Here is a 15283-nt window from a genome sequence, read left to right on the forward strand (position 1 = left end):
CCAAACGAATGGGGCAAAGTGGCAGGGCCGTGCTCAGGTCGCTGTTAAGCCTCATTTATTAGGCCAGCCAGGTTTTAATTACAAGTGATGTCTGACTCACTGTGGTCATGCTGCTCAATGGGTGACGGCAAGAACAGTAAATACACAGATATTCATTTAGTAGCTCATAAAATAACCACCTGCTTCAACAGATAAAACTGTACACATTTTAGCAAGGTGATTTTTATGCACATGTACAGGATGTCCGCCAAATATTTTAGAGCTGAATATTTGTAAATATGCATGATTTGAAAACAGACTTTTTCCATCTGTGTTAACCTGAAAGCAGCTCACGATCCAGTTTAATTCAGCAGACAAATACCAATAAGCCCACCTCTTTTCCGTGCTCGTCTTTTACATCACTCCAAGCTTGTCCAGTAATCGCCTCGGACTGCTGAGCAGGGTGCGACCGTCACCACACTCACTGGTCTGGAACAACAGGAGATGTGGCTCTGCTGAGCCTGACAGCTGGCTAAGACATCGGCCACCACTGTGTCGTTACAGCAGCTCACGACTTCAAAAGCACATGGACAGCTTGTCAGAAAGAGTGAAAAGCACAGGTTTAGATATACTTATTGTTTTATGCATGAACGCATGCCTCTGTCTGACAAACTGCAGTTGTCTTCCTTTAAGAAACAAAACAGAAAATGCAAAAGGTAGGTGATACAAACAGCCATAGGCTAGAAAATAAACTTTTTGTGCACATCTTTAGCTTCTTGGTACACCTACTATTTTTATTCATGAGTTGCACGTGTTTGAACATATCTTGTCAGAAGCATATGTGTCAAGTCTTTCACAACATATAATTGTATTAGTTCACAAGTGCCTGCATGAAGTAAGTCATCAACACAGAGTTTTTCCATTTCAGTGACATGTACTGGTCCCTCCAAAACTACTGGTAAGGCCAAGCCAATCTGTACTGAAAGACAGTAGCACCGAATGTCTTCTAGCCTCTAGTTTCTCCTGTGAAGAATTTGTTGTTCAAAAGGATGAAACAACATGAAGACCAGACAGCTTTAAATGGGAGGAAAACAAGTCATTTTGTAGCTGAGAAAAGAGAAAATTGATCAGAGCCATTTCACAAACACTGGGCAACACCAATACAACAATTTGGAATCTCCTGAAAAAGAATGAAACTACTGTTGTACTGAGCAACAGACATTGAACAGGTCGAACAAGGAGGAAAATGGCAGCAGCTGATAAGTTGATCATTGTGAGAGCTGTGAAGAAAAACAGCAGCACTGACCGTCCTCAGGGCAGGGGCGAAGGAATCCGAATCCACCATTTGAAAAAGGTGTCGAGTTCAGATACATAGAGCCCACACCACAAGATGCAGACCACTCAGCAGCTGAAAAATAACTCTATCTTCTTCTCAATCTTGAACTCATGAGTCCACGGGTTGTCTGTACCAACGTGAAAGAAAAGACCAAAAAGAAACACATGTATCTTTTAGCCCTGTGTTTAGTTCACTTCCGGGGCATTGCCCTGCACACTCTAAACTAAGGCTGCTCTGGAGCAGGGCCAGTCAGCCTTAGGCTAAAGTTGGGGTTATCTCACTTTGGAATGTGCCAGGGCTGTACCAGTATGAAGGCCTTGGGCTAAGGGAGCTGTTAGCCCCAGGCCAAGTGCATTGTGAAAAGCCTAGGCGTAAATACCAGGAAATAAAAGCTGAAATTCTCAACTGGATTCTCATATTCATCTTTTGATCCTAAACCCAAATGTCTCTATTGTACAACAAAACTGCAGTAATTGCCCTTAGTGTTCCAATAGCTCTGCTGGAAAAATCCCAGAGTGATGATAGGTAATGGCCTTAAGTATATAGAAACAAACCTGTCATTTTACAGAGTGTACTGGACTAATGGACAAAAGCAGAACCCTAGATTAGGTTTAATGGTGCTGTTTCTGAACGGTCCAGTATGAGACGCCCATCCACCCAATTACCTCAACCCTAAGCAGCAAGTGCTTTTTGAATGTTCAAACAGTCTGACAGTCACTGCCACTGACCTGGTGTGTGGAGCAGAGAAGCTAGATGTGGGGTTTAACTTGCCTCCCAAGCCTTCTGTATTTATTCTTTACACAACTATTTCCATCACTTTTGGTTTGCACAAACAAGTGTAACACCATGAATGCCCCCCCTCGACAGACTGTCCAAAAGACTGTGCTATTATCTTCACATTTAAGCAATTTGTCCTTCTATATATGATAGCAGGCTTTTCATCCCGAGTGTAAACATCAGGACAAGCAAAAGAATTCTGAGGGCAGAATGGTTGTCGCCTTACAGCAAGATTGTTTCAGGTTCAAATCCCAGCTCTGTGACTGTGTGGGTTTTCTCTTGGTTCTCCCACAGTTCAAAGACATGCAGATTGTGGGTTAGTGGAGACTCTTAATTGGTGTCAATGAAAGTGTGAATGGTTTGGAGGCAGTTTTTTTTGTTGTAATAATATAGGTCACTCCTAATGTACAACAGGTATTACCCAAATGTCTAATCTGTGAAGTCAAAACTATTCTGTTGTGATGCTAAGAACTAAGAACGAAGAAATGCTAAGAACATTCTGTTATTCACTTTGCCTTTTTAAGTGGCCCTGTGGGTTCTTAATTCCACAGTGTGGATAACATGTAGGTTATTAAGCTGAAGTGGCTTTTATAAAAGAGTTATACCACTTTACTGAATTGGCTTCTAAAGTGATAGGTGAAGCAAGTTTAATGGGCAAATGCTGTGCTAACCACCGTTATGTGACACAGGTTAGTTGGTTGCCAGTCACTTCCTCTTTTGTGTTGCCGGCAAAACACAGACACTGAAACCCACACATTTTCTCCTGGCATTACATACAATTCCTGTGTATATCTGTCACTTTCACTGCCCCCCAAAGCCCTGCGGCTTTTGTTTGAACGCCACGCTAAAGTCTCACCAGTGACCCGCGAGCGCATTTGCTGCTCAATCTTCAGCACAGGTAGGTAAGACAGGTTCCCTAAACCTCTGTCTGCCACACACACTCATTCATGCTGCATAAATCATGTCAAACCCTCTCTGTTGTCTCGGATGTGTCGTATGCGGTTTGCCTTTTCTCCAACTCTGAATAAGGGAGCACTTACTTTTCATTTTGTGTGTGTGCTCTGACAGGCTGCAGGAATCAGCCTGCTCCTGCTCTTGTCTGGTGTCTGAGCAAACAATGTTTCTGAATTCTAATTTTACTGCATCACAAAACTGCACCTCTCAAGGCATTAATAAAAATCAATTATCTCTGACCTTGGCTTTCTTCTGCGAATCCAACAGTTTCCCAATTGCTCCAAACAGCAGGCGATATCATATAGTCATTCACTATAACACAAGGTAAATAGACATGAGTAAACATAGAGCCTGGCTAATCTAATCTAATTAATTAGCCGCTCGCTGCCTGTCTGATTGGTTAACAGATCTCAAGCTAATTATGAAAAGTATCTCATTAGCACAGTAGCAGTGAGCTCAATACAGTGGTATGTGGGAAGGAATGAACACTGCAATGCGTTTATTAGCAGGAGAGATTGGAAAGGGTTTCTTTGAAAGGTGAAATAATATGTGTGTGACTCTGAGCTGGAATTAATGTGTTAAAGAGAGAGAAATTGCATCGGGAGTAGAGAGGATAAAGGTTGAGGATACAGTCAGTGTCTCCCTTGATTCATTGTCTTACTACATTGTCAATTTTAACACATGCATGTGTTGACAAGTTAAATCAAACAGTCTGTGTTAATATGATAAAGGGAATTTCAGGACACAGCTCTGTGAATCAGTTACCTGTTGAAGTTAAGCTGTCACAGTGTTTAAACTCAGCGTCCAGCAGTTAAATTCTCTCCCATTCTCCATCGTGATCGATGAATGTTAAGTCAAAAATAAACTCATCCTTTGTCAGACTGTATAAATGGAAACTACAAGTCACTTTCACAGAGGCCTGTCACAACGGAAAAATACAGATGTGAAATTAAAGAAGGAGCTTTCTGATAGAAGACCCTTTAATGCCTTTTAAAGCTTGTGAAATGAGTTTTAAAAGAAAAACTGGAGGGGCCAGGGGGCTGCTTTTAATAAGGCAACAGTTTTTTCAACAGGTACCGCCGTCTCAATTCCCTCTAAATCCCCCACTTCAAAGCTGTTGCTTTAAACCATGATTAAAAAGTAACAGATTCAAATAATTTTGCAGGAAGGAAAAAAAAAAAAAAAACTCTTTCCACCACTGTCAGATTCCTCTAATCCGTGCGTGCTATCTGTTCAGGCTTTCCTCCCACCGCAATCCAGCTCTTGCTTATTAGTCATTTTGCTTGTATTCTGACCGAGAACAAGGACTCACTTCCTCCCCTCTTTCCCTTTTTTCATCTCAGCCCAAATCATTTTCACCTGCCAGATTTCATTGCTTTCAAGGTTGAGAGTGACGTCCTCTCTCCTCCCCAAGACTCAACCAGCCCACAGCAGATGCATCATTTTCTCACATAGTCGACAGCTTGTTCTCTTTGGAATATTTCAATTAAATGATGTCCATTTTTTTTTACATTGTTTGAGGCGCCAATTGTAAACAAATCATAGATTAAATTTAACTCAAGCACAATTTTAATCAGCGATAATGTTAATTCACACAAATTTATTTCAGATTTTGAGCTGAAGAGCACAGGCGGCGTAATGACGGCGCTGCTTCTGGCATTCTGAGTGCTTTAGTCTTTGGCTTCAAGACAATGGAGCCATCACTTTGCTATTGTTCACATACTCATTTATTAATGAAGTACTGAAATACAATCTGCCTCCTCACTGAACCACACAGATGAGGGAAATAGTCTTTGTAATGAGATTTCTTTTTTTTTTTTTCAGGCTTTTTAGCTTTTTGTCTTTTGATGAGTTACAGAACTGGCAGAGGGGAGCAAGAGGAGTCAGCGCCATGTCTTCCTCCTTTGTTCTTTCAAAGGGAAGCGAAAAGGAACACATGTTAGGCTCTCCTGAATGTCATTAAGCAGAATTTCCAGTCAACTGCCGACTCATCCCACGGAGAAGCAGCGATGCCTGACTGTTGTAGCTGCTTTCTAACTGAGGCATTCGTTACTGCTGAAGTGTTTCATCATACGTGTATTTACTTATCTGGATTCTTCTTCTTCTTCCTCTTCCTCTTCTTCCTTGTACGGTTTATTGGCGGGTGGCAACCAACATCAAGGTGCATTACCGTCATCTACTGGACCTAGTTCTTCTTCCTCCTCCTTACAGAGTCCCCCTATAGTTCCCTGTTGTCTTCTTTTGCAGAATTTCAGTTTTTCAAGGAATATTTGGTGGTATTAATTTAACAGATCAGAACTTTGATCTTACACATGTTCAATTGTTCAAAGGCTCTTTCTTATAGTTGTTAGACTCGACCATTAGTACCAGACCATATACAATTGCTCACAATTACATTTCTGTTTTATAGTTCTAAGCATTGCATTCAGAAATATAATTAGATGATATATCTAGTAATATATGTCCGATGTCACCTAAATTGATCACATTGAAAGCTTTTAAGTCTTTTCTGTGGCTACTGAGCTAATAGTTACGTTAGCTAATGCCACAGATGGGCAGAACAAGCTGCTGCTGAGCTCTGAAACTTCCTTATGATCCACATGACTAAGATATAATTGGGATATGCTTAAATGTGTACCCATTCTGCAATAGGCTGATGACCTGTCTCGGGTGCAGCTGTGGCTCAAGAGGTAAGTTCACTAACCAGAAGGTGGTTGGTTTGATCCCCGACTCCTCTGTGTCCTCGGGCAAGATACTGGACCCCAAGTGACCTGTACTGTAAAGCACTTTGATTGGTGATGATTTATCACTCTGTCTTGAAAGATACAAACCAACGTATCCTCCAACCATCAAAACTGCAGGGTAATGTTTCTCTAACAATTAACATATTTGATGCCAGTTACCTGTGGCTCAAGCCAAACAAGGTATCTGTGCATCTGTGGAATACACCTCTATTCTGTGAATTACCACAGAGTACAATTTTTATGCAAGTGGGACCATTTAGGTTTTTAATGTTGCTTGTCACAGCAGTTTGGGTGTGAAACTACCCAACACATGCATGCTGCTTACATCAGTACATCTATCTGCATTTCTTTGAGTAACACAGCACGTGTGTGTGTGTGTTTGTTGATGATTAGTATTCAAGCATCAAGGCATCCAATTAAACTGCCAGCAAACTGTCATGAGTGCTTCTCCTGGGAGGCAAACATAAATCTGCTCTGAGTCGTCACACTCTGACGGAGAAGGAAGTTGTTTCAAAGTCTTCCCACTGAAGTTCAACTCTTGAAGAAGTACTCAACGAGTAATCGTTTATTAGCAGTTTGTCAATATCACATCAATCACCTGACACCTCATCACTGCTGCACTTTAAAGAGTTCAACTCCGCTTTTGATATATAACTTACATTTCGAGGTTCCTCCTGTGCAACCTTGAATTCTTGTGTTTTTTATTGCGGTATCTCTGATCTGGCAACCAGGCCTATCTCCAAATCACCCTGTCTGACCTCCATTTTTCTTTAAATTTCGACAGCTTCCTGTTGTCTCCTTAGCCACATGAGAGACTAGTGAAGGACACAAAGGCATTTCACACAAAACTGAACCAAGGTCTGAACCAAGGTTCATGTCTTTGTTACATTGATAACATCATCATCATCCCCTATGTGGGCTGTGTCGACCTATAATTGACATTGATCGGTTTTTAAACGGTTGTTGTCAATTTGGCCAAATGTATTTCCAATGAGTTTTGGAAAAGTACATTTAAAATTTTTATTCTTTCCGTTTGAAGGGAAAGGAAAGGCACCTTTCACACCTGTTATTTTTTGGTTCACACTAATATCAGATACATATACTGCGGAGGCTTACTTCTTCAGCTTTCAGCCAGGAGGAGATCTTGGATCATAGAATGTTTCGGCCATTATCACTATACATCCTAACCTGAGGAAGGCCCTGCCGGGATCGATCGAGTCCCAGGGTGTCACATTGCCATTCAGGTTTTGTAGAATAGCAGGTTTAAAGGCTTTTTGAATTTTAGATTTGTAGTTTTCTAGAAATTATACTCTCTGGTTCTCATTTTCCTTGTACTTTATATGGCTTGTTTAATGGTATTTAGGATAGTGAATCTATACCGGGATTAATCTTTAGCTTGTGATATAAAGTACTCCTGAAAGTGATCGGCGCTGACTGGTTGCCATCACCGCTAGATAGCTGTAGTCGGGCAAATCAGGATCGCAGCCCAGACCTCTTGATATCTTCAAGACACAGATGCAGTATCCCTCTTTTCCTTCTTCTTCTTCTTTGTGAGGGTTATTGGCGGGTGGCAACCAACTTCAAGGTGCATTACCGCCATCTACTGTGTTGGTGCACCATTCCTGGAGGTACTGCAATACCAGGTCGGTGCGTTGCGTGGACAGAGCAAGCCCCTATCCTGACTCCCTGTTCCAAAAATCGATTTAATATATGGTATCCGGTAGGGGACGTGTCTTCTTCTCTTCTTCTCCATCTTGAAGCAGTGGTCAAAAGTCTGAAGGTCCTGACCAAACAAGGTGAAAGCCCCTACACACATGGAAAACTTCAGTTGAATTGCTGTAGATACAAATACACATATAGGCTGTAGACCTTTGTCAAGAGACAGGGACAAGTCAAAGCTTTTACCACAGCAGCACATAGTCTCCCTCCACCCCTTCAGTTACCTTGGTAGTGATTTATTAATCCCTCACTCTTTCATTCCCTTTAGACTTTTATTAAATGGGTACAATTTTCATACAAGGGCAAGAAATTGTCTGTCACACTGAATAAATATGCAGTGAACTGCTGTTATTAAACATCACCCGGCAGAGCATGGAGAAATAAAAGAAAATTTCCTTTTGATGGAAACATAACAGACAGTCAGAGCTTTAAATTTAATACTAATCCCGCGCCCACATCCATGTAGTTAATTCCTGGATTGCCTTGGACCTGTAGCTGTGTTCCACAGCACAGAGGTTATTAAAACATCATTCCTCCAAATGTCTCGCAGCTTTAATCACCTGACAGTGAGATCACCACAGAAATCATCTGTTCCCTTCTCCTCTATTATATATTGAACGGATAGTACTAATTTTTCAAAGTGAGATGAGGTATTTGGGGATTTAGGCATCCACGTCTACAGGGAATTTGCAGGTATGCTGGCAATCAGACGCCCGCTTTAGCCTCATCAGGCTCGGCTTCATTCCTCCGCTCTGGTGTTTTATCTATTTTTCTCTACATGTCATTATGGCTAATACGATTTCCACATGTTCACTCAATTAACTGCGAAAAGGCTGGATGGGTGGGTGAGTAGAGGCGTGGGTGGGCGCACCGGGAGAAAAATAATTGCTTAAGAAAGTAAATACTAAATTATGACTAATTGCAAAACATCAAGAAAGTTCCTTTAATAGAACGTGATTTAACAATCCTTCATCATAATTGATGACGTGGAGTGACTGTGTTTTTGTGTAAATGACTTTACATAGCTTGTGGAGGTGGAAGTTATATAAATAAGGCAGGTTTTTCCTTTCTGCATTAAGATGAAATACACGCACCGACTTCATGCTTAGCACTCTTGCTCAGTAATTGATGGAGGTCCTCGAGCAAACGTTGGAAAAAAATGGATGTTTTAAATAAACAACGATTATACAAAAACATGACCACAAAACATTCAAGATAATTAATGGCCTTCGATCATCCGAGATGACAGACAATATCCATGAGGCAGCACATCAAGGTCACTTACCTGCAAGGAGAACACATTGAATGCATTAGGTTTATATTACATGAGCTGGTTTCGCATTTGGTCCCTCTCCTCGTGAAAGACGGTGTGTTGCTGTGGTGGCTGTCTTCAGACACTCATGCGCGTTTGCTCTCAGTCTTCACGAACAATGACAGTACATGTTTGCTTTGCAGAGAAAACGTGGCTGCGTTCTGAGTGCAGAACAAAATATAATTATATGATTGGGGGGGCCCCGCAGTCTTACAGGTTTTAAAAGGTACAAACAAGACGAGAGCATGAGTTTTGAAGGGTCTGACGGAGATGGGGGTAATTGGGTATAGAGAGAGAAAAGAGGAATGAGGCAGAGAATGAAAATGACAAGAGCTCTTCCATCTGGTATATATATTCTTGTAAATGGTATGTCGCAGGAGCCTACGGTGAGACGCTTGCAAAATTACTGAAAATTAAGTGTACAAGATTGGCCACCAAAATCCAATCTGTTTCCAGCCTCAGTCATTTTGTAAAGTTGACGACGCCTCGGAACTTGTGACAGTCCAATTAAGGACATTTGCATATCGGGAGGCTTAAATTATTGTCATCCGCTGGAGCATAAAATGGAGGTGCAACTCATGAGGAGATAGTGTTGATCTGTACTCGTATAGACTATGGAGAAGTATGTGTGGCGAGTGAGGGAAAAAAAGGAAAAGAGCGGATCTTACAGCTTACATTGTGTAAATATTCCCTATTCTCATTCCGCCCACTCATCTGTCTTCCTTCTATTGTCAACTGCTATTTTACTCTTCTAATACTTTCATCCCCTGTTTCATTTAATGTCTCTTTCTTTTCTCTGGAAGCTTCCTGTCTTTTCTTGCTCTTTAATCCCTCCATCTCAACCCCGTGCTTTCTCTAGACACACTTTTTTTTTCTCCATTTAACAGGTATGAACATTTTATCGGCACGGGTGTGGATTGTAGTTATAAAATGCTCCATTACCAAGAGTAAAGGTAGATCTTTTTCAGCCTCACACAGTGAACTCGTTCCATTGTGCTGCATGAAACCAGCCTTTTATCTTTCTCGCTCTTCCCCTTATCTTTGCCCCGGGCATGTGTGTGGTGTTGGCCTTACGTCATGGAGGCACAGCCAACAGGAGGTAGAGCCCATGTAAGGGTGTCTGTCAGGTGAGAGACGGAGGCAAGCTCTTACATGGTGTGACTGCAGGCTGTACATACAGATCACATTACATCGTTTCTTCTCCGTCTGCTTCTCCTTGGGTTTACATCAGCCCCATTCTGCCCCGACTTCTATCTTTTGTACTTATGTGTCAGGGGGGGGTTGAAATTACATACATATTACTCTCACTGTGTGAATTGTTGCATTGTGGATGTTTTAATTGCCTTAAAAGAGATGAAGGAATATCACTATACGCCATTTTGTAGTGATGACCCAGGAGTCCCACAGGTTGTGCTGCCTGTTACTGTTTTAAAAATGCCCAAACGCCTCTGACCCAGCAACTTACTCAATAAATGGTTTTGTAAAAATTGTTCAATCACACATTAGACGTTAAGTTTTTGACAGTTTTCTTTGGGGCATTTTTTTTGCAGGGAAATATCTGTTTCGATGAAAGACATCCTCACATGCAGCTGTTCCCCTGGCACTCTTTTGCTGGGACACTGTAGCTGCACCCTGGGCTTAGTGCTTCCCAGGATGATTGTGGATTCAAAGAAGTACAAACAATCCAGTGTTGTTTTCCCCCTATAGCAGCTGGTGGTGCTTGAAGGAAGGATTTGATTGATGTATGATTCATACATGATGGTGATTCATCACTAATTCACTTTAATAAAGATACCAGCTTGCGTGCTATTTTTGCAATCACCATAGAGACCTGGCGACACGATATTTTAAACTCAAAGATCACAAAAAACTTTCTTGATACCACCTGTAGGGAATGGTAACTGGACTATTGCGTTTTTCCAGTCGTATTGACCACTCACAGCACTTTACAGTACAAGTCACATTCACCCATTCACACACACATTCATACAGTGCTTCTGTTCACATCGCTTTTTCTATCCCACACTGCGGGCACAGCCGTCAGAGGCAATTTTCGGGTTCAGTATCTTGCCCAAGGTCACTTTGGCCTGCGGAGCTGGGGATCAATCCACCGACACTCTGGTTAGTGGACGACACGCTCTGCCTCACAGCCGTAAAATAAAACAGCAGAAATACAAAATTTCCCACTCAGTCTGTGCACCAAATCTGCATTTTGAATTCCTCTTTTTTGTAATTAGCATACCGATGTGTCCAAAAATAGAACAAGGCAGATTACTCTCAAATTGTATATTTGACAAAAAAGTCAGTTTACTGTGAAGAGCAATCAGAACCAGAGGCGTCTTCTACTGTTAACGTTAGTACTCATGTTAACATTACTAGTGCTGGGACTGCAGTCAGCACAAACCTGCAAAGCCTGGGAATGACAACACAGGACAGACCGATGGAAGAAGCTGGAGAGGGGGGGGGGCGACAGAGGAAGAGGCTGATGATGATGCTGCTGCAAACCTCACCTGCTCCTCTGACCCGGGCTAACTTGACCAGAGAAGACCTGTAACACATTTGTTAGGAATGGGAGTTTGAAAACACATGGTTAGTTACCTCTGCTATTGACAGCACACTTATCGAACATCATTCACCGGAGGTTTTTAATACATGTGTGGAGCTTCAACTGACAAACATCTGAAGCACTCACTATTGCAAAGGCATGAGTATTCCACAGTTTGGATTTTTAAAACACTGCCTCTCTATCTTTGTGTGTCTTTCTTTGTCAGCTATAAAGTGTCTTACAGTTCTTACAGAAATAGTAACAGAAAATAGTCTCCCCCCCCTCTCTCTCTCTCTCTCTCTCTCATCTCTCTCTCTCTCTCTCTCTCTCTCTCACTCTCTCTCTCTCTCTCCATCCCACCACTCTCCACGTCTCGGTGGTGCTGAATGACACACAGCAGGCATCAGCAGCTACTTTTCATCTGTTTACTTATTCTCGTTTTACATATTTTGTATTAATATGCACAATATAGAATAAAAGTGAAAACAAGTGCTTCATAAATATTGCATCTGTTGTTTCTGGACATGTTAATAAAAGGGACCTATTCTGAAAGCCACAGAGAGGGAAAGAGAGACAGTTAAAAGTCGGAGGTTTGTGGGTCGGGTTCGGTTTAATAATACATATTTTTGGATGGCTGGATGGTGCAGATTGGCTCTTAGAGCCGGACGGTGGCTACAGGTAAAAAAAAAACACTACCATATTGTATAATGATGATGGTATGTTCTTCAATATAAATTCGTAAAGAGAGAAAAAATACTTGACCACGTTTTTTCATTGGGGCGTAAACATGCTTTTACTGTTTGAACAGTTCAGTACGTAGCTTTTGTGGCAGTAGACCAGATGCAGTAGCCAATCTTAGTCTCCTCCACACTTTAAGTTATTTATGTCCACAGTGAGTCACAGGTTGCTGCAAGTTTACTGCATCAAAGGTGAAGTCGAGTGCACGACTGCACAGTACTCGCCTTCAGGGGCACTGATGTTATCAATTTTCTGCTTCATCACATGCCCATTATTTTATCAGCGGTACACAAAGGTGGCCTTTCATCCACTGACATATTGTTTTCCAGTATTCTAGAGTGTTTTATCTTCAAACTCTTAAATCTTTAAAGTTTATACAGTTACACACCATGCCATTGACATTTTTGGAGCGTCATAAATGTGCACTTAATCTTTGTTAAGTTGCAGTTCAGGTACCCTAAATTAACTCAAACCACAGTCCTTGCTCACCTATAGCCCAGGGTTTTAGTGGCCTAACTCCAAACTTATGTTCACCCAAACCACTATTTAGAAAACCTTTCCCCTTTCTGTCATGAACCTAGAGCAGAGACACAATGCTTGTCTCTATTTTTGCAGAATCGTGTGTGTTTGTCTGGCAGTAGCACTGGATAAGCGACACAGCTGTAACATATTATGGATCCATTCAATTTGTCATGTAACACCTTACATTGGGTGGTATTGGGATGTATCTTACAAATGATGCTCAACAAAAATGCTTCCAAAACATCAGTAAACATGTGGTTTATTGAGTCGGTACCTCGAAATCAGAGCACAAGAGCCTCCAGCCAGAGAAAAATATTTTGTAGAAGAGACAAACATTTCCTCCATTCTACTCAGCATACATCGTGGTCAGTACTGTAGATTATGAAATACATTTCACTGAAGAAAAGTGGATTAATCAAAATTGTCTCCTGTACAGTAACCTGTCTATCTGTCAAGCAGCCAAGAGGGTGGCCAGTCGAACCACTTGACATGATTAACTCAGTTGTCACTTTAAATTTACACCCTCCACTAATCTTATCACATTTAGGTCAGGTCCTCAGTAATGGCGAGCCTGGCAAGCTTTGGCTCAAAGGGGCACTGAGATGATGTAGAGCTGACTGAGTTTGTGCCAGAATAACATACATTAACATATGAAGGAGAAACACTCAGATAAAGAGGTGGAGAGTTTGGGGTGGAGGAGGAGGTTCTGCAATATACAGCGAGTGTTTCTCGCCAGTGCCATGTCCCAATGACTGCATGCAATTTACTCACTACTTAATGTCAGAGCAGTGGCCACACTGGATGAGCATATTACAGGATGCTGTCAGTTTGCGTCTTTGCATTTTCCCTGGGAGTGAATGCTGATTGTATCCATCCCAATAACAGACATGAGCTAGATGTTAGAGGGTGTTAGAGGGTTTTGACTTGTAGAAAAGGGGCTAAAATGTTCATCCAACATGGAGTGTTTGATACCATGAATGAATCTTGAATGAATATTTGCCTCTTAAGACCTTCCCTCAAGGAAGGTGAAGAGGAACTGCCAGCATGATTACTCTTAAATAATAAATCACTATAAGGCTTTTGGAACAACTTAAATGAATCCTGTCTGTAACCTGGCACCTGTTTTAGGGCTCCCTTATGCTTCAGAGTACTTTCAGATCATTTTACAGCAGTCGCATGTCACGTTTTACATAATCATATGGATGGGATGTTTGTTGCTTGGCACATAGAATTATTCATCTTCTGATCACAGGGTTGTTGGTGTGAATCCCGCCTCCTTTAGCCCAAATGCAGAGCTGTTCTTGAGTCTGACACCAAACCCCGACTAGCTCCCAGTTGTCAGGCCTTGCATGGTAGCACGCTGACACTTTTTTGACATTGGGATAGAGAAGGCTGCTTCCAACAATTTCGGTAGCTGTCCAAAGCTGACAATCCAACCAGCATGCCCATTTCATGCACCGATTGGTGTGCAGACTTTAGGAAGTATGTCGGATTTGAACTTCCCTCAAAGCTCAACAACAAAAAACTACCTTTGGATTCAACACTACAAATCTCTTAAAGGCGAGACTGTCCAAAAGTCTGCATGCTTTTCCCCATGAATACTATTCATTGCCTGAGGCTTTTAAGATGGCATTTTGGAACAGGTATAAAAAGTTAGGACTTCAGACATGGTTGATGATACATTACAAAATCTAGATTGAAAGAATACTTGAGCAACCCTTTTGGTACGTTGAGAGAACAGCCGAGAATCAGAGTCAAAGCTTGCTCTCTTTTGTCTGAAGCCTGACACATGCTCTGTGACATTGTGTGCAGACTTAATGCATCTGCCAAGACACTTTGACTCAGAGCTTATTACTTTTGACAAATTAAAATGCCTGGAAAATATTACTTCAGCTTCAAAAAGAACAAATACAAATTAGAAAACTTTTCTCGTTGACCCTGTCTTGCAAGATATCCCTCTGCGCGCATTTAATGATTTTACAAATAAGACTGCAGACACACACAATGTGAGATTGAGATTTCGGACGCGTCCACATTAGCCTCTCAGCCTGTGTGAGTTACAGTTAACCCATAACCCCCTTCTCTGTTTCACTATGCAAAACCACATTGCCACAGCCTTAATCAGACTCATTTACAGGGTTGGCCAGCTCTTGATAAGTAATTGTCAAGTGTCTGAGGATTTTATCTTGTGCATTTAATCACAGGCTTGCGCTTTACAGCCCGGATCCTCCTTTACCACTCAGCCCCCTCCCAAATAAAAGGGATGGCTCATTTTCAAGGAGGGCCTTGTGGCTTATCAGACGTGATATGCTGTCTTCACTTCCCCTCAGGCCTGTAAACTGGATGCATTAGTAATGAATCACTCTGTAACCATACCCAAGTGGACAACAATTTGTCCATCCCTATCTGCCAGCTCGGTCTCTTCACAACCCTTATGTGATACCTAAGGGATTTCAGGAAGAGACCATTCCCTTATTGAAAATGGGAGTGGGCTGCTCATACTTTATCGTCAGGGAGGATAAGAGCCATCTTTATAACATATGTGTGTCAGACGTGCCACATAATCCTGCCCATCAGCATTATTGTAGTTTATTAAGGTAGCACCTGAGGTGACAGCTGAACAATTGTGTTTTACTTCTGCTGTTGCCCGATACTGT

At 41.7% G+C, this 15283-nt stretch overlaps 1 protein-coding gene and 1 pseudogene across 1 annotated transcript in view; one reads left to right on the forward strand and one right to left on the reverse strand.

Annotated features, from left to right (window-relative positions):
- Window positions 1-15283, forward strand: part of LOC117772727 (calsyntenin-2-like) — a 257015-nt gene that overhangs the window by 101481 nt on the left and 140251 nt on the right. The gene's annotated exons all lie outside the window — the stretch shown is intronic.
- LOC117773508 lies at window positions 7397-7518 on the reverse strand (annotated as a pseudogene).

The sequence above is a fragment of the Hippoglossus hippoglossus genome, chromosome 13 (assembly GCF_009819705.1).
Source record: "Hippoglossus hippoglossus isolate fHipHip1 chromosome 13, fHipHip1.pri, whole genome shotgun sequence".
In the NCBI taxonomy this organism is placed as follows: Eukaryota; Metazoa; Chordata; class Actinopteri; order Pleuronectiformes; family Pleuronectidae; genus Hippoglossus; species Hippoglossus hippoglossus.